This window comes from Manacus vitellinus, unplaced genomic scaffold (genome assembly GCF_001715985.3).
Source record: "Manacus vitellinus isolate BGI_N305 unplaced genomic scaffold, ASM171598v3 scaffold_3_pilon, whole genome shotgun sequence".
Taxonomy (NCBI): Eukaryota; Metazoa; Chordata; class Aves; order Passeriformes; family Pipridae; genus Manacus; species Manacus vitellinus.
Window position 1 is genome coordinate 43503825 of NW_021940535.1, and position 27807 is coordinate 43531631.

Consider the following 27807-nt stretch of genomic DNA (forward strand, 5'->3'; position numbering starts at 1 on the left):
TGCACAAGCAAATGGGACTTCCAGGAACTGAAGCTACGAATAATCTAGGTATTTTACCCCTGGTTCTCAGTTTTCTGTCCAAATGGATTTGATTTATTCTCATGAAATAAACTTTAAAAATATTTCAGTGTATCTATCTTAAAATTAGCTTAATGCTAGTCAAAAAATGTTTTGGAATAATGTTTGGAAATAACAGTACCTGCAACGCACTATTTATAGTCTCCCTTGGAGCCACTATCGTGTAAAACATAATTAAAGACTTTCTAAAATGCACAGTACAGTCTAGGTCAGGTAAATACATAATCAGGGAGTTATTAATGGAGTTGCAATTAATTAATATGCCTCCATCGGAGCCATTAAAGCTGATTAATGTTATGGCACACAAAGAGAATTTGTAGCTAACAAATCAATGACCCAGTAGACCGTATTGTCTCCTTTGGAGCCATTACACTGTACCATATCAAAGCCTCATTAGAGAATTTTTAATTTACTGATCATCATCCCCAGTAGTCATTAGCTGTCTCAGGCTGATGATGCATGTGTATAGAAGAAATGTGAGATAGTGCCCCATCAGGAGATAGATCTCCTCCCAGTTACACTGCTGTAAATCAAGGCTAATACCATTGGAACCAATGAATATACATATTTTGGGAGAAGGGGAAACTGAAAACAAAAAACTCCAAGAGGAGAGTCAAATAAGTTAAGTGTTTTCAAACTTCATTTATTTTACTTATTCAATAATTCATTTCTAACAGACTAATAGAAAGATTTGATTTTCTGTTTCACCCTAGAAAGGGAATCCAGGTTGAACTTATAAATATATGATACTGATGCAGGGAAAGACAACAAATTATGTATTTTCATGCTTTATATATTTGGATCTCATCTGACGTTTAGCTTGGGATCTGAGTTTTCAGTCTGCAGTTGCAGCATCCCTGGCATGCTTTTTACTTGAGCTTGTTTAAATTTATGAAGTTCCAAGACTAAAATCAATATTAGGAAGGGCTAGGAATATGTTGATTCCTAGCAAGGGTTAGGAATATTCCTAGCCCTTGCTCTTTTCTAGGCAGAGATTTTGTCTGAAAATTCACTGGCTATTTCTCACTAAGGATAACTTTTTCTCTGGTTTTTATTAACTTCAGTGGAGTTGCACCTGAGATAATTTCATACGAACAGAATAAATGTTCACAACAGCAGTAACCAAGAGTCCTTTGAGGATAGTGCAGAACAAATATTCTAATCTTTACAGAGGCTGGGCCCAGGTCTTTGTCTGTCTAAAATCAGAAACACACTTGCTGTGGGAGGTCACTGTGACATCCTGAGAGTGCAGGAGCAGAATGGCTCTGGATATAGGATTTGCTGGTAGACACTTTCTTTGTAGGTTTTGTTACACTGCAATCCTCTTCAGTTTGCCTAAGATTTATGGACCAGATTCTTGTTTTCTTTTCCTTTTAGAAACCAGGATTATTATCTGATAGTCTTGCTCAGAAATGTAGATAAGGGTTCCTTTCATTTACTTTTGATGTATTGTAAACGGTGTGTATATTCTGTTTTACACTTTTATTTTTACAATAGACAGATCTTAGAGCATTGCTAAAGAAGCAGAGGATTTACTACATATTGTACAGCTTTTGTTACCTACCTCAGACTTTCTTTAGTCATGGGTTTTACAAGAAGTTTGATTGATGTAGAATAAAGGCATTGCAATATTACTTTAGATTAGGAAAACTAAATCCACCTTTTGCGATAGTTCAAAGTTAAAAGGAAACAGCATCTCCATCTCCACTGCTTTCTGCTTCTTTTTTTTTTAAAAAAAAAGAAAGAGAGTGCCAAAGATATTGGGCTAGTTATTTTAGAGATCATTCCCCTACTTGTCAACGAGTGAGTGTGTTTATGTAAATGTATATGTCAAACCACAGAAGAACCACAGAACTCAAATTATTTGAGAAACAGGTTTTCTAACAGGTCTCATCAGTTAGATTATGCTCCTGCTACTGAATTTAATTCCTTACTTCATTTAAATATATTTACTCCTACTGTCCTCAGCTGAGCAGTGGATTATGCCTGATGTGAAAAACTCACAGTAGATCAATTCTTCAGTAGAAGTTGGCCAAAAGCTTGTGGTACAGCCAAAATTTGTCCATAGTTTGTTATGCTGGTGAAATAAGTCTATGTACCTTTCGGTTCTTCACTTTTTGAAAAACGTAAAAATATTCAAGACCACTGGTATTAGGAGGGATTATTTTCTGCTTTAGTTAAGGTTTCATAAAATATTATAGATATGTTGTTGCTAAATTTGGCAGAATCAGAAGACAGTTTGTAGTGTCAGGGAAATTTAAATTTTTCTCAACTCTTGTTCTTCTGTCTCACCTGATTCACAACACTTTTCTTAACATTAGATACTTGAAATTTTGAGTTTATTCATACAAATTAAAGCTTTACAAGTCATTATGGGGAGAAAATCTTTATTGAAATTAAATACTTACGCTGGGTCAAAATTCTTAACAGGTGCAGTGGAACTGAATTTCGTGAAGCAGTATCAGTCCACAGGAAAATACTTAAACTTTGGGTATCCAAAGAAAATATTGAAAACAGCTGTCTAGCTGTCCAGTTTTTCAGAGTATAGCAGTGAAGCATAAATATTGTATATATTTATATATATATATTTATATGTTTCAGAATCAGCATACAAGAAAATAAAATAAATACAAGAAATTTTTATTTTTTATAAGAATTAAAGTTCTTTAATAAACCACAGAACATACAAACTGGGATCATGATCTTTGGAGACGCTTCTTTCACTTTTTCAACAGTCTACAGTTCTGTTTGACAGCAGTGGAAACCAGAAGGACTGACTGTGCGTACGCTCTTACCTCCAAATGATGCAAAAATTTTGCCATATCTTAAATTGGTATGTTGGTGTTTCTTTTGATATATTTGCTACACTTCTAAATAAGTATGCTTTTTTATGTGAATCTTTATACTTGTAAAAAATCACTTTATATTAAAATTAAATCCTGGCCATGGAGTTCTAGTGGAACTGAGACAAGGAATTTAATTCTTTTTTTTCTTCTATTTCCTAAATGTACCAAACACTATAATTTTGATTTTAACCTCCCTCTTATCCCCTCCCTCCCCCTCTTTTTTTCTATTGCTTTGACTCAAATCATGAGGTAGTTTCCAAGTGTATGAACATGATGACTTTTGGATTAAAAAGAACTGGAAGCTATGCTCCAGGAGTGCACCAAATGGACTCTAGACACAAAAAAATTATTCAGTCCATAGGACCAGATGAGAACTAATGCAAACTTAACAACCCTGAAATGTCAACAGTCTTTTTAACGGTCCTCAGTACAAACTGGTTTGCTCTGCATATCTATTCTCTTTTGGTCCATGCTACTTACTGACATAAAAAATAAATTGTGATTCTTTTGTCTTTCTCTGTCTCTAGACTGTCAGCTGTTTTGGACAGCTATTTTTCTATGCTTTGTGAAATGTGAAATGGGGGCCTGAAATTATCTGATGTAAATTAAAATAACTGTAAAGGGAGAATGGTAGCAATAATAATGAAGACAAGAAAAAGTAGTAATTAATTAAATAATAATAAAAATGTTATTAAACATGCAGGCTTGATTAGCACAGGGGCAGGATTAGAATGAAGAGCACAAAATGTATCCTTGATGCTTCATCCACAGATCTTATAAAGGTTTTTACAAGACAGGAGGAGGCTGGGGAGCATCATGTATAAGAATTGGAAGTGTCTGTCTATTTTAGCACAGGAGTCTTCCCATTTAGCAATACAACCCAGCTGGGTGCCGTGGCTGTCTGAATCAGCTGTAAACAAGCCAAGCTGCACTTTTTCACACAGCATGAGTCTGTGACAGGCAGGAAGGTTTCTCCTGGTTGGAAGTCCCACCAGCCCTGTTTGACCCAACTAACACAATTTCCACAACTCTCAGGTGTGCACGGCGTTCAGGGAACAATCATCCAATCTATACAAATAAAAATATGTAAACAAACCATTATTCTTGATATTAAAGCTCTCTCCAGTATTGACCAACAGCAGCTGTATCATCTCCATGTCACCTAATTGTTCCCTCCTGACAAATCTACAATATTAGCTATATTATTCCCTTTAGCACACTTCATATAGCACAGCTAATAAATTAACTTCCTACAAGATGACTCATATTTTAAAAGTGTCAAAATAATTTCACAGTCATAATTATGGTACTTTGGCAATGTCAGAAAAGCACAACACATGTTTTACCCTAAATAGGAGCTGAAAGGCACTTAATTGTTGTTTTTACTAAGAAAAAATTGGCCACTAGAAATTCAGGTAAACAGAAGTTAGACTTTTTTTTAAGGACAGCTGAACTGAAGAATCACATTAAATTAACTATTTTTTTTTTTTTAATTTTGACAGACATGCCTATCATCTGGGATTTCCCTTCTTTGTGCAAATGCAGCGCAGCTGGAATGAAATTCCCTGAAAGGTTGGTTTAATTTTATAGGCTCATTACAAAAGCTTTAATCATTTGGTTTGCATTTTCATTGAGATTCCGCTGTTAGTCTACTTCTTCTGAGCCGTGTCAAAGGATGATGAAAAAGGCAGCAGGTGACTTGACCCCAGTCACACACAGCAGAGGCTTTACTGGCCTCCAGCTCTTTGCTGTTTCCATTAACCTCAAGATGATTCCGATCCCCCACCCCCACTGCACCTTTGAAATCCTCTCTGTGATTTAACACCAAGGACAAATAAAAATAAAGTGGCTTACTATATGCTCACAATCAGTGAACATACTGTATGAGCAGCTGAAGTATGTTGGTTATTTTCTAGAACTGAAGTAGAAATGCTGCAAATTGTTTGTCTTCCACCCAGCAATATGATTAACTTTATGAGAAATATGTGTCTCTTTTCTTACCTCTGCTTCATGGTTCAGAGCAGCATAGGAGTGCTGGCAACAATAAGAAAAATTCCTATAATTTAACTTTTGACAAGCTATGTTTGCTTTAGAGTCATTGATGTGTTTAGCCTAAACCTTCATCTGCTACAGAGAAAGATAACTGGATTTACATAAGACGAGAACTTGTAGTATGAGAACCTGATTTTGGTTATAATCATACACACATACAGATATAGCATCACTTGCAAACTAGTTTTTTCCATTTTCTTTTAACATGCTTTTTTTCTCTCCTCCAAATGTACTTTCAGCAAAGTCCACAAAAGAAATGTAGAGCATAAGATGGAAAACAAAATACATTATTAATAAAACTTGAAAGCGACAGCTTAAGTGGTAATCTTTAAGTAAACTGTAAATCCCTCCAATATGTTCTGTGAGTTATGTAAGCACCCTGAGACAGACAGAAGGTACAAATTAGAGAGAAGTAGGGAGAGAAAAATCAGCAAAAACCATTATGAATTGAAAATCTATTCCATTGCTCCTTTTAGGGTTTTTTTTTCTGCAAAGCAGAAATTATGTTCTCAGCAAATACAGCAAAGAGAGCAGAGAACACTTGAAATTCTCATTTATGTCATAGTAATGCAAATCAGGAACAATTTTGTGAAGCTCCATAGAATAAAACTGTTGGAAGGAAAGTAAAAAGAAAGCTCCAAAACCCAGTTCTTGAACTTAGGTGCAACAGAACAGACCAGCTACTTGCAAATGCCCTGAAGGGAACATACATCTGAATCCTTTAGTCCACTTGCTAAAACAGTGATAGAAAATTAGTTCTATAAGTCGAACAAAATGGGAGGGATGTTACAGGGCAGTATCTAACGTACCATTCTTCCCCTTTTTTCCTTCAGCAGAACCTCCCAATATTCATCATACTTATCTCTGACACAAAAGCACTGGACTTTCTCATGTAGAGTCACCATGTCATTAGGGCACTTATGAAAGGAGAAGTTTCTGAGCTCTAAATAAGCTTCTTAAAAACAGAGGCAGAGTGCTTAGGTAGCTCTAGTGACCGAACTATCTTAGGTATTCAGATGTATTGAGTAAAAGGAGCAAACCACTTCAATGCACAACACACATGCAGTCTTATGAACTTGTTGAAGAAACTGTGCATGACTTCCAAGAGAAAATTCTCCCATCTTTCAGACTGATACTCCAAGACCAATGGGTTGTGCTTTGATACTGTGAATTCTCATTTAGTTCTGACAGGATTAGTTCACTTTGCATGTTGTGCTGCAGCACAAGTTTTCACTTCTAGGTTTACGAGTAGGGAAGAGAGAAAAAGTGGAGAAATTCTCTCTTCTGTCATTGAAATTCAGTTTTACCATGGAAACAAACCCCTAGAAAAATAACAATAACAACAACAAAACAACAAACAAACACCAACAAGAACAGCAGCAAAAAACAACCCACAATGAAATAAACCAAAACCCCAGCACAGACCATACAAACCAAAAACAAACCCAGAAGATTTAGCTTACAGTAGAACTGTTTTATTTCCTCCATGACTTCTGATTTTTGACTTTACAGAATCACAGAATTGTTAGGGTTGGAAGGTATCTCTGGAGATCATATAGTCCAACCCCCCTGCCAAGGCAGGGTCACCTAGAGTAGGTTACACAGGAACACTGTCGGGTAGGTTTGGAATGTCTCCGAAGAGGGACAATCCATGACCTCCCTGGGCAGCCTGTCCTAGTGCTTTGCCACCTTCATTCTCTTAAGCCAGTAATAAAAATCCTGAATAGATAACAGGCTTTATGACAGTTTACAAAGCTGTGCAAAGGAAGATAAGTTTACAGGATAAATCATTAGTTTTTCGGAATCTACCTTTCTTAACTCAGATTGTTCAGAGCAATAATTAATCTGTCCTGACGTGCACAGAAATGCACAACTTCCTGCCTACTACACCTTGGAGTTGTTTAGACAATTGACAGTTGTATACAGGTTTCCTAAAGTGAGAACAGTAGTTTTTCTCCACTGCAATTATATATGGACTGTATCTTGAGAGCTTTAGAGAAACTCAGAAGTCACATTTTTTTTAATTATCAAAACTGAAAATTAGAACAAAGAAATTAAAATTAGAACAAGCACCAATCTCTTTGGGGTTTTTGTTTTAATAAATATATAGATTTCAGATCCTATTTCACTGCTGGTTGAGTTTGTATACAATTATAGTCATTTTACAAACACAGTGGCATGCCATTTCTTGACTCTCACTGGAATATATTACTATACCTACAGTTGGTGGATAGTATTTACCTTATCCACCAATTGGCTATATTCTATTAATGCCTGAAATTTCAATTTACCCAAGAAGCAAGAAAGAATACCCACGACAGTAAAGTAAGAAAGGTGGTTCTTTATTGCTTTTAATGACAATTTTGAGTAACAGTATATGCAGCTGGCCAACAACTTCCAAAATTACACTTCAGCCTCCCCATCCCTTTAAAAAAAGCAAACAAATAAAAAAACCTGAATAAAATAATTTGAACCAAGAATAAAAAGGTTATGCAACAACTTACTTTTCTCTTTGAATCTTTTATTTCTGTAACACAACCCCAGAACCCCAACTCAAACACCTGGGCAAACAGTACTTAACCCCTTTGCACCAGGCCAATGCTTCCCAATTAAATGCAATGTTTGCTAATACTATTCCAATTAAGCAGTGGTTGTGCTTTGTGCTGTCTTAGGGCCAGCAGTCCACTGGGAACATCTGTACATATATCCATTCACACAGTCTAAACATTTTATCTATCTTGATTAAAAGAAAAATACTTTAGTAAAATGGCCAACAGGTAATAGATTCATCTAAAAATTTACTTGGCACTTTCTATTCACTTCATTAAAATTGTTCCTTTCACTGTAAATAAAGGATGCCTCATATTGCAGTGGTGATGTATTGCAATCACGTCTTATTCATGCTTTTAGCAAAATGTATTGTCTGTGTGCAGGTGTACCCTGCAAGTCAGTTGGCCACTAAACGGTTTCTGGGTGAAAGAGATGTGGAGGGATAAATGAGAGAATGAGCAGAAGACAAATTCCTGTGTACCCATCATAAAGTCCTCAGGTGCCAACTGCACTGCTCTTGCTGGCAGGAGGAGAGAGTGATGCTGGTTGCAGTCTGAGTGGGGAGTCAGGTCACCCTCCATGGGGAGCCACTTGTGGGAAGTACAACACACAAAATCAGATCTGGTTGCTTGTGTCCTTTTTCCCTTATAGAACATGCCTAACATCTGTTAAAGGCTTCTTAATGCAGACAACACTCCACCCCTTATTCCCCAACCCATATGGGAACTAGCAGTTCTAGCATGAAATGCTTTCCTGTCTTTTTAGAATTTTGGAAACTTTGAAAAATGTTTCCTTCTTGCAATAGAAACATCAATATGTTTTATAAGTCTAGGTGGTATTTTTTCCTTAAAAACAACATCAGAAAAGCATGGAATTTTTGCTTTAAAAATTGCAAAGTGTAGCATTAGAAAGTCAAACCATTGTTGTTGCTGCTGTTTTTCATCAAGTGAAATATAAATTGAAACAGAACCTTTTACAAATCCAGATTAGGTGTTAAGGCACACTTTCTTTGCAGTCAGTGGAGAGAACAGCACCTTGAGTGAAGCATTCATCCCAGTTTATACACTTGGGGTACTCTGCTTTTTGAAATGTCTATTTCTGCTTTCACTGTCTGTAACCAGAACTTTGTTGACTAGCTTGGATTAAAAAAAATAATCTTATGAAGGTTGAGAAAATTAATCAAACTAAGGAAATTAATTCCGTATTTGTCTTTCTTTAATGGTAAACTTTCCCTAAAGAGGGTTATTTTTTTTTTTATCTCTAATTTGGGCTAAAAGTCCCATAGGATGGTTCTAAAGAGCAAGCAAAAGAAGCGTACTCACTCTATAATTAGATGTCTAAGAAAAAAGAGCTGTTCTATCAGAAAATGTCTAATCTCAAATTTGCCTGGTAACATTTTGGAGGTTCCTTTTTGAGCTCTAGAAAGTCACCTGGAAGAAGAGGCTGAAGGCTTAAAAACAAGGCAGGAGATAAAACAAGGTTTTCTTAATTTATTTTTAGCAAGTGAAGGAGAATATTTACAGAAGCTTTATACAATAGAGGGAATCTTACTCCCTGAGCTGAGAAGCAATAAAGCGTAAGCTACAAGAATTGCTATGATTCTTTGTTGGCTTATGGTTCTAGTCCTTTATGTATAACTGAAATTGTAATGGTTTAAAATTATGTTTATAGATTATATATATGCACATATCACCCATTTTCTCATCTGCTTCACTGTTTCATTTGGCTAATGGACTTTTGGGGTGAATACTTAAGCTAAAACTGAGACAGTGAGCACTAACTCAGGATGCAAACTGGGGTAGTAGATGAAGAATAGAACTAAGATGCCTGAAATCTCTGAAAGTCTAGACAGTCCTGACCAGTCTGAGCAGTCAGATCTTTGGAAAAGCCCTGAGTCACAATGCAGGCTATACAAAAGAGGACAGCACAAGGTGATGTTTGTAAGGATATGATAGCCATGGCATTAATCTGAACAACTACAATATTGTTTGCAAATAGCTCCTATGTTATTTTGCAGTAAGTCTCTGTCTGGTGTTTCAATAATTTATGCTCCAAATACACCATGCAGAAAGACAATCCAATCTGACTGCGCCACAGAAGAATTGCATTTTATAGTCTCAGAATTAACATATTTGCCATAAAGCAGCACTGTCATGCCTTTTTTTTTTTTTTATTTTTCTCCTTGATGGATCAAATTCAGGTCAAAATATCACTGAAATGCAAACCTCCAGTACTATATGATACAGTTGAGATGTGTTCATATGAATTCTTTTAAACAGAAAGATACTCATCAAAAGCTTTGGGAATCCTTGCAATACATCTGGGATCAATGTTGTGACAAATCTGGGTAGACATTAGGGCAAGAGCCTTCCTTCCTCAGTTTTACACATTTCATGCACTGCTCCTTAATCTGGTGCCATTGCCTTTTTCTACATGGTTCACACTGAAGCCAAGCAAACTGGTTGTTTGTGCTTCCACAACCAGTTGATGATTGACTGTAAATAAAATACTATAAACTACAGTTTACAGTACAACTATGTGCAAATAAGTGGTCTACACTATGGAATTTTTGGCAAAATTTCATTTCCTAGTTCTATTTGTTTCATTAATGATTAAAAGCTTCACCACCTTCTCATTAGCTTCCCACATAACTATTCATTATCCTGTTTCTGAACTGCTGAATAAAGGTGAGATTTTTAAAAAATGCCAAAGGTACAAGATAAAAAATTACAAATTTGATAGGTTTTAGACATCTATGTGTGACCGGCATTCTTAATTTGCAGGAGCTATTTGTAGCTTATTATTATGACTAATTTATTACAATTGAGATAATGAAGAGCCTTTTTTTTCTTATCTTTTGACTTATTCTTTATTAAGAATTTATTCAGAACTGATGACTTCTAGATAGACTAGTCCAGTAAATTTTGGTACTTCTTTCTCGTTGTTTATGACATAAACCTGGGATTTCAGCAATACTTGCTCTATAGTGTAATGAAATATAGTACAAAACTCTGCAGACTCTAAGTTAAATACCCACTGTTTTGCATCAGGTACTAATAAGAAGTTTGGATCAAGCTGTCACATTCTGTTTTGCATGTATTATTATATGAATTTTAAATTTTATTTAAGCACATAGTTAAGTTCTCCTTCTGAAAGTACAGCAATAGACACTCTAGGAATGAGAAAGGAAGCTACTGTAATTCTAGTAGAAGTGGAAGTGGATTTTAAGTTACCTGAACATTACGAGAAAAAAAAACTATAATGACCTGAAAGAGTAGTAAAAGCAGTTTTAAAAAAATCAAATTAATATAAATTCAGGATAAAATTACAAAGAGAGAACTTCTCTTAACTAGTACAGAACTGTTCATTCTGTTATGTTTTTTGTGAATGATCATCTGTTACATTTCCTTTGCCAGAGTACACCAATTATATTTCTAGAAAAAAAGTTTCTTTCCTGAGATAGTTTATTATTTAACTTGAGAACTGTGATATTAAATTATATAATCAATGTTAAAATACATAATAAGCACACTCTAAATGGAGTTGTAATTGCCATATAATCTAAAGGACCTGTGTCTTCCACTTCTCTCAAATAAACTAAATGACAATATCTTCTTGGACAGGATAGAATCTCCTCATAAGATTGCCATGAGTTAAGGTCAAGTTTTTAAGCAAGCGAACTTACATGAAACTACTCAGAAGAGAATAAAACCAGAAGAAAAACCGATCAAAGGAAGTCTCTGAATTAGAAAGGATATGGTAAAAATTATTATCTTGTATAAATGTGAAAGTATAGGTTAACTAATGGCTGTATTTGCTCACTTAGGACGTTTGTATGGTGGAGTTGAGGAAAATTATAATTTATGTTCAAGGAATGATGTTGAAAAGAGCAAAATTTTCTGAATACTGCTATTTTATAAAAATACGATAGCTGGTAAGCTATTGTTTCATCATTTGAATTATGACTCATCTGTGATTTAAATTATGTATACAATGCACCCAGGACAAATCACTGACCTTACTTTCCTCCTGTCAAGTGTGCTTTCCTAAGCATTTTAGATTTTTCCCAAATTTTATACCTAGTAATCTCCACTCAAACTACAGATCCTTTGTCAGTTCTGATATTTCTCAGTGATTATAAGCTCAGAGGATGTCAATACACAAATCAGAAGGTTCACAGCTCTCTCTGACTTTTTTCACTTACTATTTTCCAGTTAAACTGTGCTAAATCATCCTCGTGATATTTTTGAATAATTACCTGTTACTTCTACAAGGAAGGTTTAATAGTTATTTGAACATACAAATATTTCTACAAATCCTAATTTTCTCCTGAATTAGATTCTCCTTTCATAATTCTCTCTTTGATCCTTACACCTCAGAATTAGATATATTTCTTTGCAAAGTGCAGTGAGCCATTGTTTTCTGGACATATTTTTACTAACATATGATTTTTTTTTTATTTTAAAATTTTATTGTATTTTTTTATTTTGCTGACTTTTAAAGCATAAATATTTTTGGATGAGTTCCCAGATATTAAGCTAATCTTTTAAAAAATGTTTAGAATAAATGTATATAGTATAATAATATATATAGTTATGAACCGTTGTAGGTGCTGAAGATTAGTAGTTGTAAATTAAGACTTTTAACAGCTTTGCACTTCTCAGATTCCCATCTAACGTGTTTTAGAGTGTTAAACTGTGTCACAGTGGGTAGCAACACACAAGAGATTCAGATCTTCAATTTTGTTTTCATTTTCAGGTTTCCTTAAAGTGTAACCCTCTGATTAGTGTAACAGCTGCTTCCTCTTTACCCATACCATGCCTTAAAGAGATCTCACCCACCTCTAATTTGCAAAGAGAAAGATTTTGCTACAGAGCTGCCTTGAATATCAACAGTGTTATTGAATACTCTCGTCTTAACAACACACATTTGGAGTAGTACTTGCAAACCTGCTCTTGACTTAGACGTCATTGTTTTCTTGTTGCAGTTGTCATAATCCGCCTTGTCAGCATGCAGTACACTTCTTATTAAACCCTGTGCATGGATATTACGGCTCAGTTTTCCCATTCAGCATCCTAAGTACGTTGTAGGAAATTACCATAATGTGTCCGAGAAGAAAACCGGGTTACACAATGGACAGTTCTGTTGCTTTGTTTGTTAATGGTTTGTTTTCCATAGGCAAACTTTCTCCATTATGAAGACCCCACTTAATTCTTTTGAAAACCACAGCTACCAATCCAGAACCACTACCCTCCCGATTTTGGTAGGAAGCCACCACCTTTTGCAAAAATTTGCTACACTACTGTTCCGTCTCGTGATTTAATGGCTCTCTGGATGAATGGCTGTTGTGTTTGCAGACAAATCCTATTGTTCGCACAAAGCGAGTTTGTCCCAAAAGTGTTGGACTCTGTGCATGTGTTGAGATTGATCTAAACACACAGAGTTGTTTATTGAATTTGTGGCTCATGCCTAGAACAATAGAACTTAGGCAATAGGTCAGACACAGAACACAATGATATTTTTGCTTTTGGATCTGCTATAGTTATTTGGTCTGCAAAACATGGCACTGTAACATGTTCAAATCTCATTGACCTTGATCTGGTGACTGTATAGTGCTGTGAAGCACTAAATGGGACTCATGTAGTCCACAAAGGCTACATAGGAGAGTAATTTCATTCAAGCTGATTTAAATGATAACTAGATATATCTCAACGGGATTGGGATATTTTTTTCCACAACTCAGTCATTTCCAGTTTTCCTACCAGGAGAGACTGACCAATCTACTCTTCACCTAGAACTGAATGTTTCTTGGAGAACAGTGGCGGACAAATTGGGGCCAGACTCACCAGTTTACTGATTTTGGAGGCAACACAAAATTTTCTTTCAATAAGCCACCTACTCTGTCTTTGCCCAAGTCATGGTGCACTCTATCGTCCCTATGACTTGCAATACTGCCATTGAAGACAACAAGAATTAAGAATACATAATCAGCTTTTCTGTACTGATTAAGAATATTGTATAAATGAAATTACTTCTGCCAATATTTTATGAGACCACTTATGAATCCTAAAAGAAATGCAGAACTTTTTGTAGATTCCAGACTAAGCATCAATTGTAATTAGAAATTTGGCTATAAACTAATATAAAAGTTCTACTTACAAATGGTAGCACATTCTACTTTAAAACAAAAGTTGATTTCAGTCAAATGCAATGGAAATTATGGAAACTTAACTGGACAAAAGGAAAAGCTAACTTTATTTTTCAATGATTTAGATAAAGTGTACTTTTTTTGTTGTTAGCAAAGCTAAGCTAATGCTTATAATGAAGTTAATGGGTAAATCAGTCAGAATTATGAAACAATGACCAGGTCCCATTAGAAAAACTCTTTCCAGAAGTGGAAACTGCACTTAAAATTCTAATTTGTCCCTGTCTTCCTTTTTCTTCTTCCCAAAACGAAAGGGCAGGAGACAAATTGATGAACTGTTTACAGTGACTTGCTAAAATCCATTTCCCAGCTTTTGCACCCTGATGATATTAAAGATCAAGTGGTTAAGGATTCTTCTGCATTTCAAGGAGTGCAAAGGGTGTTCTTACATTGCTCCAGTGAGAGCAAAAAGGAAGTTTCCAGGGACTGTGGTACATGGGCCTGTATCTTTTCCCTTTATATTAGTTCTAAAGGGTGGGTTACCTGGGGTAAAATAGCCAAATCCCTTACTACCCTGTAGTAAGCATCTATAACTGTTCCTAGACCCATTGTGATTTGAGAAATGGACCCAGCATTTTGACCCACAGACACTTGACAAAATAGGCCAATTATTAAATCAAAGCTTCACACTGAAGTAAATTAAAACCACAAGAATTTTGAATAAATTTGTGAACTAAATCCCAATTTTTTTTATCCTGTCATTTACCATAAGATACTGGCTAAGTGGGTGAAAATGCTGCCAGATGCTTTAAAACCTGAGGGATTGACATAATTCTTCTTTGATTTACGTGGACAGAGAAGGTATGGAAAATTCTTGTCCTGATGAAGTAGTTTTACTACTGGTTTTGAATGGTGAACTTTTTTGTCCTCTCCTTCATTGAACATGTGTATTTAATCATGGTGTGATGAGATCACACCCTGGAACTGTCCTTATATGGTAAATTCTTAGCCATGGGCTCCTACTGAAGAGGAATTTTAAAGTTCTAGGCCTCTAAAAACACCAGTATTTTAATTTTTAATTTGTTTTATTTTAAGAACTATGAAGTAAATCAGTGTTGCTGTTACTACAGGCATATACCTGATCCTGCTTCCTTTAGCCCTTTGTCTATGATTCATTTGCACTTGTAACAGGTTCATTTTGAAAGGCAGCTGAACAGTTACTAGATGAAGGTGTGATGGAAAGTGTACAAGGGTTAGGCTATGAACAACATTTTGCATTTTTTTTAAACCATTCACTGGTGGTGCTACGTTTGCATTTCATAGACTTCTGTGGGTAAAAACTCCCTTAACCTGAATGGGTTGCATTTTCTAATTTGAGTGAACTCTGAGAACTGCTGGGTTTTTTCACATGTCTTATTTTTGAAAATAAACCTTTCTGATAAGGTCACGTTTCTCAGCAGGTGATTGCTGAATTCCCAGGTGCACAATTCTGGTTTATGTTTATTGTTAATTCTTAAGCATTAAAAAATAAAAGCAATAAAGCAAGGAGATACATCCATAACAGCTGAACATCTACTAGTTCCTAAATTATTCTGAAACTTTAATTATATTTAATATTCCCTTATGTGACTGGGACCTTCATGCTCATCAATGTCTATACTCTGTGATAATTCTGCAAAATCTTTAGGAAATGTCATCACTTCTTTCAGATGATAAACAAAAACTCAGCTATGAAACAATAACAATAAGAAGGAGCAGAAATCTAGGTATGTAGCAGAAACATGGAGCTACAAAGCCTATTGAATCAGTAACACCGAGTTACTGATTGAGGGTAGTGGCTAAACTGTGGAGGTGCTTTTGAATACCAAAAACAACAGGAAGTTCTTCACTCTCAAATATACTATTATTGCTGAAAAATATTTTTGTCTTTCTAAGAATAACCTTAAACAACTACTCTCCCAGCTTATTACTTATGAGCAATACTTGAGAAAATAGGTTCTTAAAGTGTGTAGTATAGGTTGCCAGAGCTCTCCCTTCTGAGAGTTAAAGACAATTACCTTGTTAACTGGCGAGGAATATTCAAAATCTCCATTTAACAACTTGTTACAGCTGCTCAGTCTGTGAATTTTTAAAACAACAAACCAATTCTCCTTTTATGAAGTACATATATGCATTTATTCATTGACTTAACTGGAGTAAAATAGGAGTAATTAGTACAAGTAGCCACTTCGACTACTGTACTGGATATGATTAGGGACATTTTTAAAATGAAGTAAGGAGATCATAGAAAGTAATTTCAAAGGAATTAGTATATCAAAAGTCTGAAGTGTGTTACATGGAAAGTGGAACCTCTTGGCAGGATTCAGAAGTACAAATCCCAGGGTCTTGTAGAGCTAAGTGCTCTTTAAGTGAGACCTTCGGCAGCCAAAAAAAAAATAGGAAATGTCCAGATAACTTCAGGAAGAGGGAAACAGTGTTGCTGATTATTGTTTTTGGCTAACTAGCTTGTTATTTAAAATTTAAAGAAGAATAGATATTAGCCTATATATTTTAATTGTTGGTTGTGTTTCATAATTTACTCTTCATATCATCAATTTATCATCCTGAAAAAAAAAAACCATACCTGAGAAAGAAGTTATTAAGCAAATTTGAAATTGTTCATGGTGAGATATAAGAGCCCAGACTGCTGCACTGATAAAAAGAATTGTTTTTTTTAGTTTTTGTAAGTATGTTGACCAGATGTCCTTGAATTTAATTTATTAAAGCCAACACTCTTGAGGTTGCTAAATAATTTATAGAGGCATCATTGCAGAATTTTGCATTTGGTGACTTATTGAATCATTTTTTATTAATACATGGCTTTTAATTAAATATTTAAAACTTCACTACAGTATACAACTGCTTTAGGAAACAAAATTCCTGCAATCGATATGTTTGGAATATTGTGTCAATAGTCACAACACATTGTGGTGCTAGTTCATAGTCACAGGCATTTCTGTTATTACTCCAACAAAACAAGGTAATGTCTAAATAACATTAGCAGTGAAACTGATGTAGAACAGATGGACATGAATTTAAGTTTGCCATCTTCATAACAGAAGTGAATGTAAAACTTGTAACGTTTTCTTTTCCTAGAAATCTAGGTACTGTATTCTTAAATTAGCAAAAGCCAATATTGTTCAGTTTTTGCTACTGTTTTGTTTTGTACATCTTCTCTCATAAATCCTCCTATGGGCTCACGTACTCCTTGTCAATGTTAAGCACTCATATTTAGGGTTTAATTGTGGAATTATCCAAATTTTCAGAAACCATGAAGGCTGATTTGGTGATGCAAAAACAGACATTCAAAACTGGTTCATGACCATAAAGAATTTTCAGTCTGATCATATATCTCTTTTTTGAAAAACTTTCTGGTTTCATTTCAAACAAAAACCTGCCCTACTTTTCACTTTCACTATGAAAAGACTTTCATCTGTTCTTACATAGTAAAACTGTCATGGAAGGTGTAATTCCTATATTCAACTATAAGCAAAACATTAGAGGATAGAAGGGTGCTCTCAATAACACTAAGAGTAACTGATCATATGAAAACCAATTAAGAACAATTAATTATTTATTTACTAAGATTATCAGATATGTATTGAATGTAAAAATTTGACAACCTGTTGGCTTTGTTCAGAGTAATTTTGTTTTCTGACCACGTTGATTTACTTTAAACATATTGCAATGCTGAATCTAAAATTTATAAAGCTCCAAATCTTAAGGTCACGCAGATGCCTGAACTTTCATTTCTAAAGTATTCAGGAAGTAAACACTGTGGTTGTGTGCTATACATTATTCAACCAGCATGCCTGTTGGTTTGGCTACATATTATAATGATGGTAGTTCAGATTTTCTCAGGAACACTTAGCAACAACAACAAAAAAAATCTCTTCTTTTTGTACAGAGGTTTGCTTAGGACTGTAGTTTCCATGGAAACTCCTAGAAATAGCAATTTCATTCCAACCTTTACAAAACCAGTGTGAGTCTTTTTCATCTAGATTTTTTTTTTGCTTTAATTATCTCTTAAATTCTAACTAGTTAGAATAAATAATATTGATGTGGATTATGGTTTACTAAAATAATCCCTTTATGTTTAGGCTGAAATGAAAAATAATTCTATAATTGTCCGTTTACTGCCAATGAATATGAAGCAACACAATTTGAAAGAATATTGTTTAAATTGACTGTCACAATGAACGGCTTTGATTGTAATAGTTTTGTACTGTATTTTAGCTCTCTATTTGATAGAATCTGAGTCACACTGAAAAATTATATACCTAACTCTTGACACTATTAAAATAGCTGCAGCTGGGAGGTGTAACTTCATCGTGACTGAATGAGAGAGTAGAAAAAAATTATCCTCTGTAAGGAAGCTTCTCAATGAAAATGCTGGTAAACAAGTCTGAGAAAAAAGGAAACAGATGCTAAGTGATAAGTGATGTGCCTGTTCTGACAGGGAACACCACCCATATGCATGTGTGACGGCTTGAATGTGTGTGTCTGTGGAGGGAACTTATTCAGCTGCTTCCTTGCTACATTCAACAGTGAATCAGTAAAACAAGATTTTGCTTTTCAGCTGGGAAATCACGCTTTGATTCTGTGTTATAAAGGAAATGTCCCTTTTGTCCTCTGCTGTAATCTTTAGGAATTCAAGATGGCTCGGGTGAAGCCAGGATTTGGAGAAATGATTTTTCAAGGCTCAGGAGATGTGTATTGTTGCAAAAACAACTGAGTGGCCAACAAGGATGGAACTGGTACTAAACTTTGTGGAGCTTGAATAACTTTGTGGGCTAGTCAGGTGTTTAGGACTATTCACAAAGAAATCCTGCAGAAATCCCAGTGTCTGGAAGCCACAGATATAGTGTCACAAAGGTAGATAAACTTGAAATAACAGCATTTGTACCTGTATGTTGGAGTTATTATGAAGCTCATTGTGAAATATTTAAATGTAAAAATGTAAAATACTTTCCAGTAACAGTTGCTGTAAACACACAAAATGATATTCATACATAAATATGTCCTTGACATGACAAATTGGGATCACCCTTTAGTGACTGGAACCGGTCAAAACTAGTGAGCTAGAGTTGTGAGAAGCTTGTGATACTGATGACTCTTAGAATAAAGCAATTGATGAAATTCTATCTTAGTGTACAGACTAGAGAGAGTATGTTATGTTTAACACAGTCTGAGTTATGTCAAATGGCAAAAGAATTTTCCATTATGTATTCTATGTAAACATGAAGTAGTTAACAAGAGAAGCTATGTGAATATTAATCAGACTGATATTACCTTTACCAGGATCGAAATTTGGGTGCTTTTTAAATGGGCAATTTCAACTTTATTTTGACTGATCGGGTTGAACTTGGATGATTTAGGAAGCATCTGTGGCATACACATCTTTTAACATGCAAAGATGTATCTTAAATCTTTATATAACACATATAGTGTTACTGCAGAAGACAATTGCTGCAGTGGATTTCCATTTTCCTGGCTGGAAAGCATGTTGAAAACAGTGTCCAATTCTGACAGAACAGATCAAGGTTCTCCTTTTGAATAACAAAACCTTAACATTTTCCATTTTAACAACTGCTAATATCTTGCTCAGTGAGCTTTCTTGGTGCTGATTATCCTACACATTATCCTCTGCTTTTGATCCATCTTAGAAGAAATATTAACAAGAATATTTTACTGATGGTAGTGTGTAAAGCAGATGTGAAGGGTCCATTCTGTAACCTCTGAAATGTACACGTGGTGAGTATTTGCAAAAACCATTACCTGCCTATGGTGATCATATTTAAAATAATTTATTTTATATAAAAAACAAGAGATCTTTTTTCACAGTATGCAAATATTGCCATTTTCATATTTTTCTGCAGATAGTGAATTCATGGATTTTTCTCTTTCTTTGGGTCATAAATAGTCATAGTATTTTAAATCTGCTTTGACCTCTAAAGAAATTTTAGATTCTTCACTAGGATTCTTTAAATACAGAATAGCTACTGTTTTTATCAGATCCTGAAAGTACCGTATGGTCACTGAACCAAATGGTACCAACCGATTTCCACCTTCTATGTTTTGTTTAGCCCTGATACCAGATTTATTGTTGGGTTTCCTTGTCAGAGTGTTCAAAGTAAAGCACATGCAGTGTGAAAATTGCTATTGGAAGCACCACAAATTCAAATACAAACTTTTATTGATTTAAAAGATATAGATGATCTCTGACTCCCTTATCAATATATTGCCCTGCTCAGATGAGCTCCTGTTGAGAACAATATAACTCACAGATAACAAAGACCAGCACTGAGTAAATGAAATCTTTCCTGCAATTGTAAAACAAATACTCTATACTTGGAATTAAGCTTTGATGTAACTCTACAGTTAAATATTCTTGAATTTATGCTTCAACCAATGGAACTCATCTTCTTCTGAGGCTTGGGGCTTGAGGTGGTCAGCTCTTACAATTGTGACATTCTGAGAAAGACTTGTTTAATATCTACTATTGTTTCTCTTTTTGCCTTTTACTCCTTCTTGAACAATGCATTAAGCATCTGTTAACAGCAATACTTCTGCTGTAAACTGAGGGTACTATCTCTCTCTCAAACACATATGGGTATAACTTGATTAAGATAACCAAAAATTTCAGCCTGCTTTCCTCTCTGATGTTACTTTGTACAGCTATAAGTTAGGGCACTTCTTTGTCATTTTTTTATTTGATCAAAGTAAGAATTTTACCTGCAGCTCCATAATAAAGTTTGAGTCCCTGAGGTACAAATTCAATCTCTTGTGTTAACAAGGCTTTGGAGAAAAGACTACAAGGAAAATAACATCTGTTGAACAGTTCTTGGACAGGGTTTATTTTGGAATGGAGTGCTAAAGTCCTCCATCAACATTGTTAGTTTTTATGCTCAAGGCAAAAACAGACAGTGACTTTACCTCAGAACTAGAGTAAGGATTAAAACAACACTGAACTTCAAGGCCCATAGGTGACTGATTCCTTTTCTTACACTGATATTCACCACAACCAAGGATGTCGATCATTCTTCGGTCATCTCCCATCTGAAGGAGTGGGAATAAGAGCTTCTCCACAAACATGCCATGAGTAGCAATATAGAAGTGCTTGCAGAGAAATAAGAAGGTACCTTAAAGGCTTTGAGGAGCAGCGAAGGCAATATTTCCAAGTTGTCTGCACTACTTTTGCCTTCGGCAGTGATTTAATTGCACGGGTGGAGGAATGGAAGATGTGGTAAGGAGACACCTTGGGTCTCTGTGTTAGACTGGATCACAACAGTCATGCTTTCTAAACATGTTCCTGGTGTGAGGCTCTATGGTGCATACTTTCTTTCAAAAAACAGTACTTTCTGAACAAAACAGTACTTCTGGAAGGCTAAAATGAAGGCTTAATCTTATACAAAGTGTTAACTGATTTTTACCTTTCAACTTTTGGGCTGAGAGTAGCATTGATTAGAAGTACACTGTACTTTGAAAATGAGATAGCAACATCTGCACAACCAAAATTAGTCACTGCTCAAAATATTACTACATGATGTAATAAAAAGTTTTAAAGCTTTGAAATAAGATACATTTTCATGTGAATTTCTCATACTTCTACGTATTGTAAGGAGATGACCAGAGAAGCAAAATCAGCAAAACTCAAACAGCAGAAGTTTTTTTCAATAACCTATTATTGAATTAATATGTATTGTTCAGCAAAAACTTAATCCATCACATTGTAAAATAACTGATACTTACATCAGATGCAGATTAAGTTGGACTGTGAGCATTTGAGATGAACAAATTTCCTTGCTGTAGAGAAATGATGTTTTAAAGAGACAAGAGACTATTGCTATGAAGAAATCTCCATTCCCACTGCTGGCATTCCTGCAGCATGAAATTCCCATAAAAAATTACTTCAACTGTCATATAGGTTCCTATATTTGAATTATTTTCTATTTTAATCAAAAAAAGTCTCCACTTGGAGGTCCATCTGGGATGAAAACTGGATCTTAAATTAAAAAAAAAAACAACCAAACAAAATAAACAAAAAAACAAACCAACAAAAAAAAAAAAAAAAAAAAGGAAAAAGAAAGTAGAAGTTTTTAAATAATATCTAATCATTTCTGGAAAACATTTTTGCAGTGTTAGTGGCATTTTATATTCCCCTAAAATTGCTCTAGTTTGAGGTTAGCACAGTTAGACTCAGAAAGATGAGAATTTTCTATCACTGAAAGTCAGCAGTTTCCCCATGGTAGCCATGACAGAGAATGTTTTAATGAGAGGGTTATAATAACCCTGTGAACTAAGGACCCGGGAAAAATGCTCTTCCTGCTTTCTCTCAGGCAAAATGACAAGAAGAGAGAAACAGAGGTGACAGGATGACATACCTTCTGAGTCTTTGGTGCATTGTTTCCAAACTTTATGCTTACTTTGATAAGAAAAAATAATTAAGATAACAAATTCAGAGCTAAAGAGATTTTTAACTTCTCTGTTTATATTAGCTTCTTATGCAGACCACTAAACCTCTTTTGCACTTGAGGTTAATTTAGGTTTGTGTCTTTGGAGGAACAATTCAGTAGTCATCTATAAAGTATCAATTTAGGTGGAGGGATTTTAGATAAGACATACAATTATCTTAAAGTCTGATTTCACAAACTGTTTGAGGAGAAAAGATGCTGCTAACACATCACTATCCTCTGATGTCAGATTGGTGTCTATAATGAATTCTTCTCAAGGTGCATTTGTCATATATTACAATTATCTTTCAGTGATGGATATATTTAACAAGTGAGCAGCTACTCCAAGAAGATTAATTCTACAGAGCTGGAACAAGGATAGGAAAAAAGGGCTGATCATGCAGAAATACTGAGGGATCTGTAAAGGAGTATAAATGTAACAGGACCTTTTTAATCTTTCTGTTAAAAGATATGATATTCCTGTATTTATCTGAATGGAATTTTTAAAGTACAAAATAAAATCTTCCACAGGAACTTTGCTATGAACTGGTGCTTTCTGCAGCTTGGATTGGAAATTACAAATGTCTTTTTCATCAGCTATTAAATGTTCTTTTCTATGTCTATTCATGACTGGACCAGCCTGTAATGTGCCAGAAGGGTTTTGTTCAGGGAGATGATCAAAATTTCTTAAGTTTCTGGAAACACTGATGAAAAGCTTCCTTGTCATGTACATGCCTTATTTCTTTCTCATGCCTTATTGACACTGTCCAAGTTAAAGGCAGCCAATACCACTATATACACTCCTATATATATAACCTCTTTTCTAAGCATATCAGAAAAGAAACCTTATGACAAACATCTATGAAAGTTAACACTCCTCAGTCCCTACACTGACCCAGCAATGAACAATGTGAGCTATTTCTCTCCAGTATGAAAACTGCATATGTCATCTTTGGGCATTCACCTGGTGTGGTACATGAAGGCTCTTAATATTACACTTTAAAAAAAAAAAAACAAAACAACATTTTGGAGCTGGATGAAAACATAAAAGTTCATCCTTTTTGAGCATCCCTTTCAGACTGGGAAGGGCTAGGTCGGAAAGGTTGATTATTTTTTTTTTTTTTTGCAGGGCTTAATTTAGATAGATAATTTAATTAATTTAGATAGATAACCATAACGATATCTGTTATATCCAGATGAAGGTAGTTTCACAGCTGCATGTATGCTTGATAATTTTTTTAAGGACAAAGCAAGAGATATCTGGTATTTTACAACAAATAATAGCTGGTATTTCTTAGTATTTTTGATCATTGTATTTTGAGTGAAACCTATAAGACTGATATCAATGAAGTTTTCAACTAGAGTAAATTTTTCTCAGATTACCCATACTATCCTCTTCTGTATCTATGCATCTGACATTAAAGACAAAGACTATATGCTCTCTTTAAGGAAATTTAAAACAAACATATTTTCTTTTTTTTCCCCTAAATATTAAAAATACAAAGAATACTCTATTACCACCCCAGTTTATGACTGCTTTTTCCAGTTTTTTTCATATAGTCTAACTGTCTCCTTAGATCTTCTTCATATTCCTATTCAGTTGTTCTTAATTCCAATCTAGGTTCCCTTTTACTTCTTCCCTCAGTCCTAACAGTGTTCTTGCTATTCTCATACCAAACAAACTAACCTAACTGCTAAACTCATCTATGATTCTTTAACAGAAGGTCAAGATTTTTTCAGACTACTCTCCAGACAACCTATAGCTAAAAAATGCAGTAGGAAAGTCCATGTGCTTAATATGACTACCAGTACTTTTCCTCTTCTTCAAGTCTCCCTTGGGCACAGTCTACACTTTGACCTTAGAGGTGTAACTGTAGTTGGAACAGCTCTATTAGCAGAGTCGGAAGATGGGTATATAGCTGCAGTGTAATTGTAGAGATGACTGCAGATAAATAGTTTTGTGGATCTGCTAACACATGTTAGATCAGATGGACAAGGTGCCCTTATTTATGAGTGATGAATGATGCTGTTGTAGCCATTGACTTGCATGAGATACCTGATCTTGTCTGTGGTACGAAATTGAGCTTTACGGAATGGCTAAATTCTAAATCAGAATTTGATTTGGTTCTGGTCACACAGTTTATTTATAAACCAACGTTAAAAAAATCCTTCATTAACTCTTTGCTTTGTGCAGATACTTAAAGAATTACAAGCCGTATCAGCTTGCATTGTAGTCAACTGGTACTTCTCTGATTGTAACTATTATTAGATCATTGTCTTGATAGAAGAGGAAATCATGAATATGGCAACTAAATCTAAAAAATAAAAAATCATTCTAATGGGGATTAAAAATTAAAAAAGAACAGTTTTCCATGTATAAAACCGACATCAGAAAAGATTTTTTAAAAAATATTAGTTAGAAGAGGTAATAATTTCCTTATTCTTTCCAGTACTCTTGCTATTGTGGGCTTGATCTGGATTTTTAAAATTCAAGCCAAAAAAAAGTTGAAGTATTTGTTTACCCTTAGATATATGATTAGCTTCATTAGAACTTTCCCTATATTAACTGAAAGTAACAATGAGATGCCTAAAGATATATTTAAATGCGTTATTGGCTCTAGGCCATAAATCTGTGGTCTTTTCAAAAATCAAAGCTTGCAGCAAGCAGTATAATCTCATATAAGAAAAACCTTTTAAGCCCGGTTTGCACAAGGTCACTCTGTCTCCAAAAAAAAGCCCTAAGAGAAACTGTAAAGGTGTAAAAAAGAGTATAAGATTATTTGAGGAAATATAATATAGTTAAAGCTTTTTGGCTTAGAAAATACTGAGTGGGAAAGTCTAGTTTTAAAGGTTTTGTGAAGGTTGCAGAGAAGATAATTGGGGAATTTTCTCTGTATTTCTAACTTTTTAAAGCTAAAATGCAGCCATCAAAACTTATTCATAGTGGGTTCAATGACCAAAGGAAATACTTTTTCTCTATAACACTAACTCTGAATGCATAGGCTCAATCTATTAAACTAGAGTAAGATCACAAACTCAGTTACTGATGTGCAGCTGTTTGTACTGTGTAGTTGATGGTCTTCAGCTTTAGGTTGTCCCAGGTGGGTCCCACAGACAATTCTTGCACACAGTTCAAGGAATTGCCTTTTGCATCAGCTGTCCCCCACATGTGGAGTGAAGGACAACAGTCTAGTTGGGGTATGAAGAGAATTACGGAATTTGCACAAGACCTTCAGAATCAGAGAAAGGACTCTGGGCTCTGTTATTTACCAGTGTAAATACAGTCATGGGGTAACAATGACACTAATAATTACTCCTTATGCTGCTTGCACCCCATTTTAGCCTAACTTTGTGACTGTTGCAACAAGTTTTCTACAAGAACTTGAAGTTTTAGAACTACTGAAGATACTGATCCTAAAAGGTCATATAGATGATGATGATAATGTATGCAGTTTGTTTCTTGCCACAGTCTGGTGGAGAGGGGATTGGGACCACGACACTGCACAAAGGGTCCGAGTCGAGGTTGAAGGTGCAATGGTGGTTTATTGAGCATATGCAAGGGTTTATATAAGGTCTGGTGTAGAAAGGGCCAGAAAATGGGGTGGAGCATGAGACAGACAACCAGGGGAACAAATAGGAGTATAGACTCAGGAGAAGAGGGGGGAACTGGAGAGGAACTGGGAAAAGAAAGGACCAATGGTAGCTCTCTTCACACTGCAGCTTTTTCAGACAATCAGAGGGAGAAGCGGGGAAAGCAGGGAACAGACAACTCAGGCATGCCTGGACATGCCCGGGCATCACAACTGTGGGGGTAACATACAGTGCACATATTTGAAACTACATAAGAACTGTAAAATCCATATAATAAAGTCCTTTTTCAACAGTTGTATATCTTTTTCCACACCTGGAACCGTTCCCCCTCTGATTCCTGCTCCTCCACAGTTTCTATCTACCCTATACCCAGTCCCAGCAGGGTTTTGTGTTTTGAAACATTTTCCCTATTCTTCTGGTCACATCACACTTGGGGGCAGGCAATGAATAACTCTTTTTTTGTTGTGGAGCACCACTGAATTTAGCATTGCATGGTCCAAACTTTACCTCAGACATTTCGAAGCAAACTAACACAAGAATAGTTGTCTTAGTGTCATGGGGGACTCTGTAAGGCCAAGTGTTGTGTAGTAGGGATGTGACCAAGCTACTCATGAGGCTAATAGGATGTAGGACAAACCTTGACAATCAGCTTCAAGTGTAAGTTTCTGACCTTTCTTTATTTAGCAGTTAGAACATATCCATAGAAACCAAATAGTGCAGATACAAGAAGTAAATATGTGTTCAAGAAGAAATTAGATAATGATATAAGTATGAGAAAAGCAATGGTTGAGATAGAACTTTCATTCTGGAATCCCCTAAACACCTATCTGTTGGAAGAGAGAAGATATTTCAGAGGAAAAGTCACTCCATAAAAATGTTCCAGGTCCATTCTCCTGGCAAGTGTTTGAAACACTGACAGAGACTTCTGATGTGACTTAATGATATTAGACATAAGAATCATTGAAGTCAAATAACAATCTATGATCTCTCCTTTTAGAATTTACCCTTTTTTTCCTTTTTTAATGTGTAGAATTCACATGAATGTTGCATTTTTTGTTTTATATTGCTCATTCAAAAATTTTCAAATCAAGTCATGCTTTAATTCCTTTGAACATATCTTTTTTCTGCCAACTAAATATTAGAAGCAGATTCCACTGCCTTTGTTAGTGCCAAAAATAATACTTAAACTATCAAATATCCCATTCCTTCCAAGATGTATTTAGGCTAATGACTACTGAAGATGTGTCGTCCTTCAGTTGTTCACTTAATCTTTTCTTTTCTTTGTCATATTTGTTTTCTTTCTTCTTCATGTTGTGGCCGTTTGGGACACATATTTGCTACTCTACGGCACAAAGTGCGTTTATTCTGCTTTACACTTTGCACCTCACATTCTAAGAATCATAATTTATTTCCCTTGAAAAACATTTCATTTGCACGATTGCTACAACCTATTACAGTGGTCTTTCATCATGTCACATGACAGTCTGTATGGTACTGCGTGGAAAAAAGCTATCCTGTTTAGAAATACCAAGAATTCCTTTTACACTAACTCTAAAATGTTTGCAATACCTCAAATCTTAACCCAAGCAAGTCCTACAAAAAACTAACATAAAAGCCTTAAGATTAGAAGCAGAACTTCACATTCCATTTGCTGTAAATGACAACACTGATTAACGTGTTACGAGTTCAGCTCTGCACAAGCTTTACATAGGCTGTCCCTCTAAATCCTGTAGCCTTGGCTCCCCTAATTTAAGCTTGGCTTAGTCAGAATTCTTCAGTTGAAATGCTGTGCTGACAGAAAAAAGCAAGCAAGCAAACAAACAAATGAGCAAATCCCCAAACCCCTGACCTGTCGCACAAGTTTTGAAAGGGAAATGTGAATTTGGAAGTTAGATTATAGTTAGGTTGGGTAAGGTCTTAACAGAACAACTTGCTCACTGTTTTTCAATTATGATATTGGATAAATATCTTAATATTCATATTTGATAATCTAATTTTTGTTGAACTTTATATTGAATTGTTTAGATTCTCTGTCAAGACAATAGAATCACAG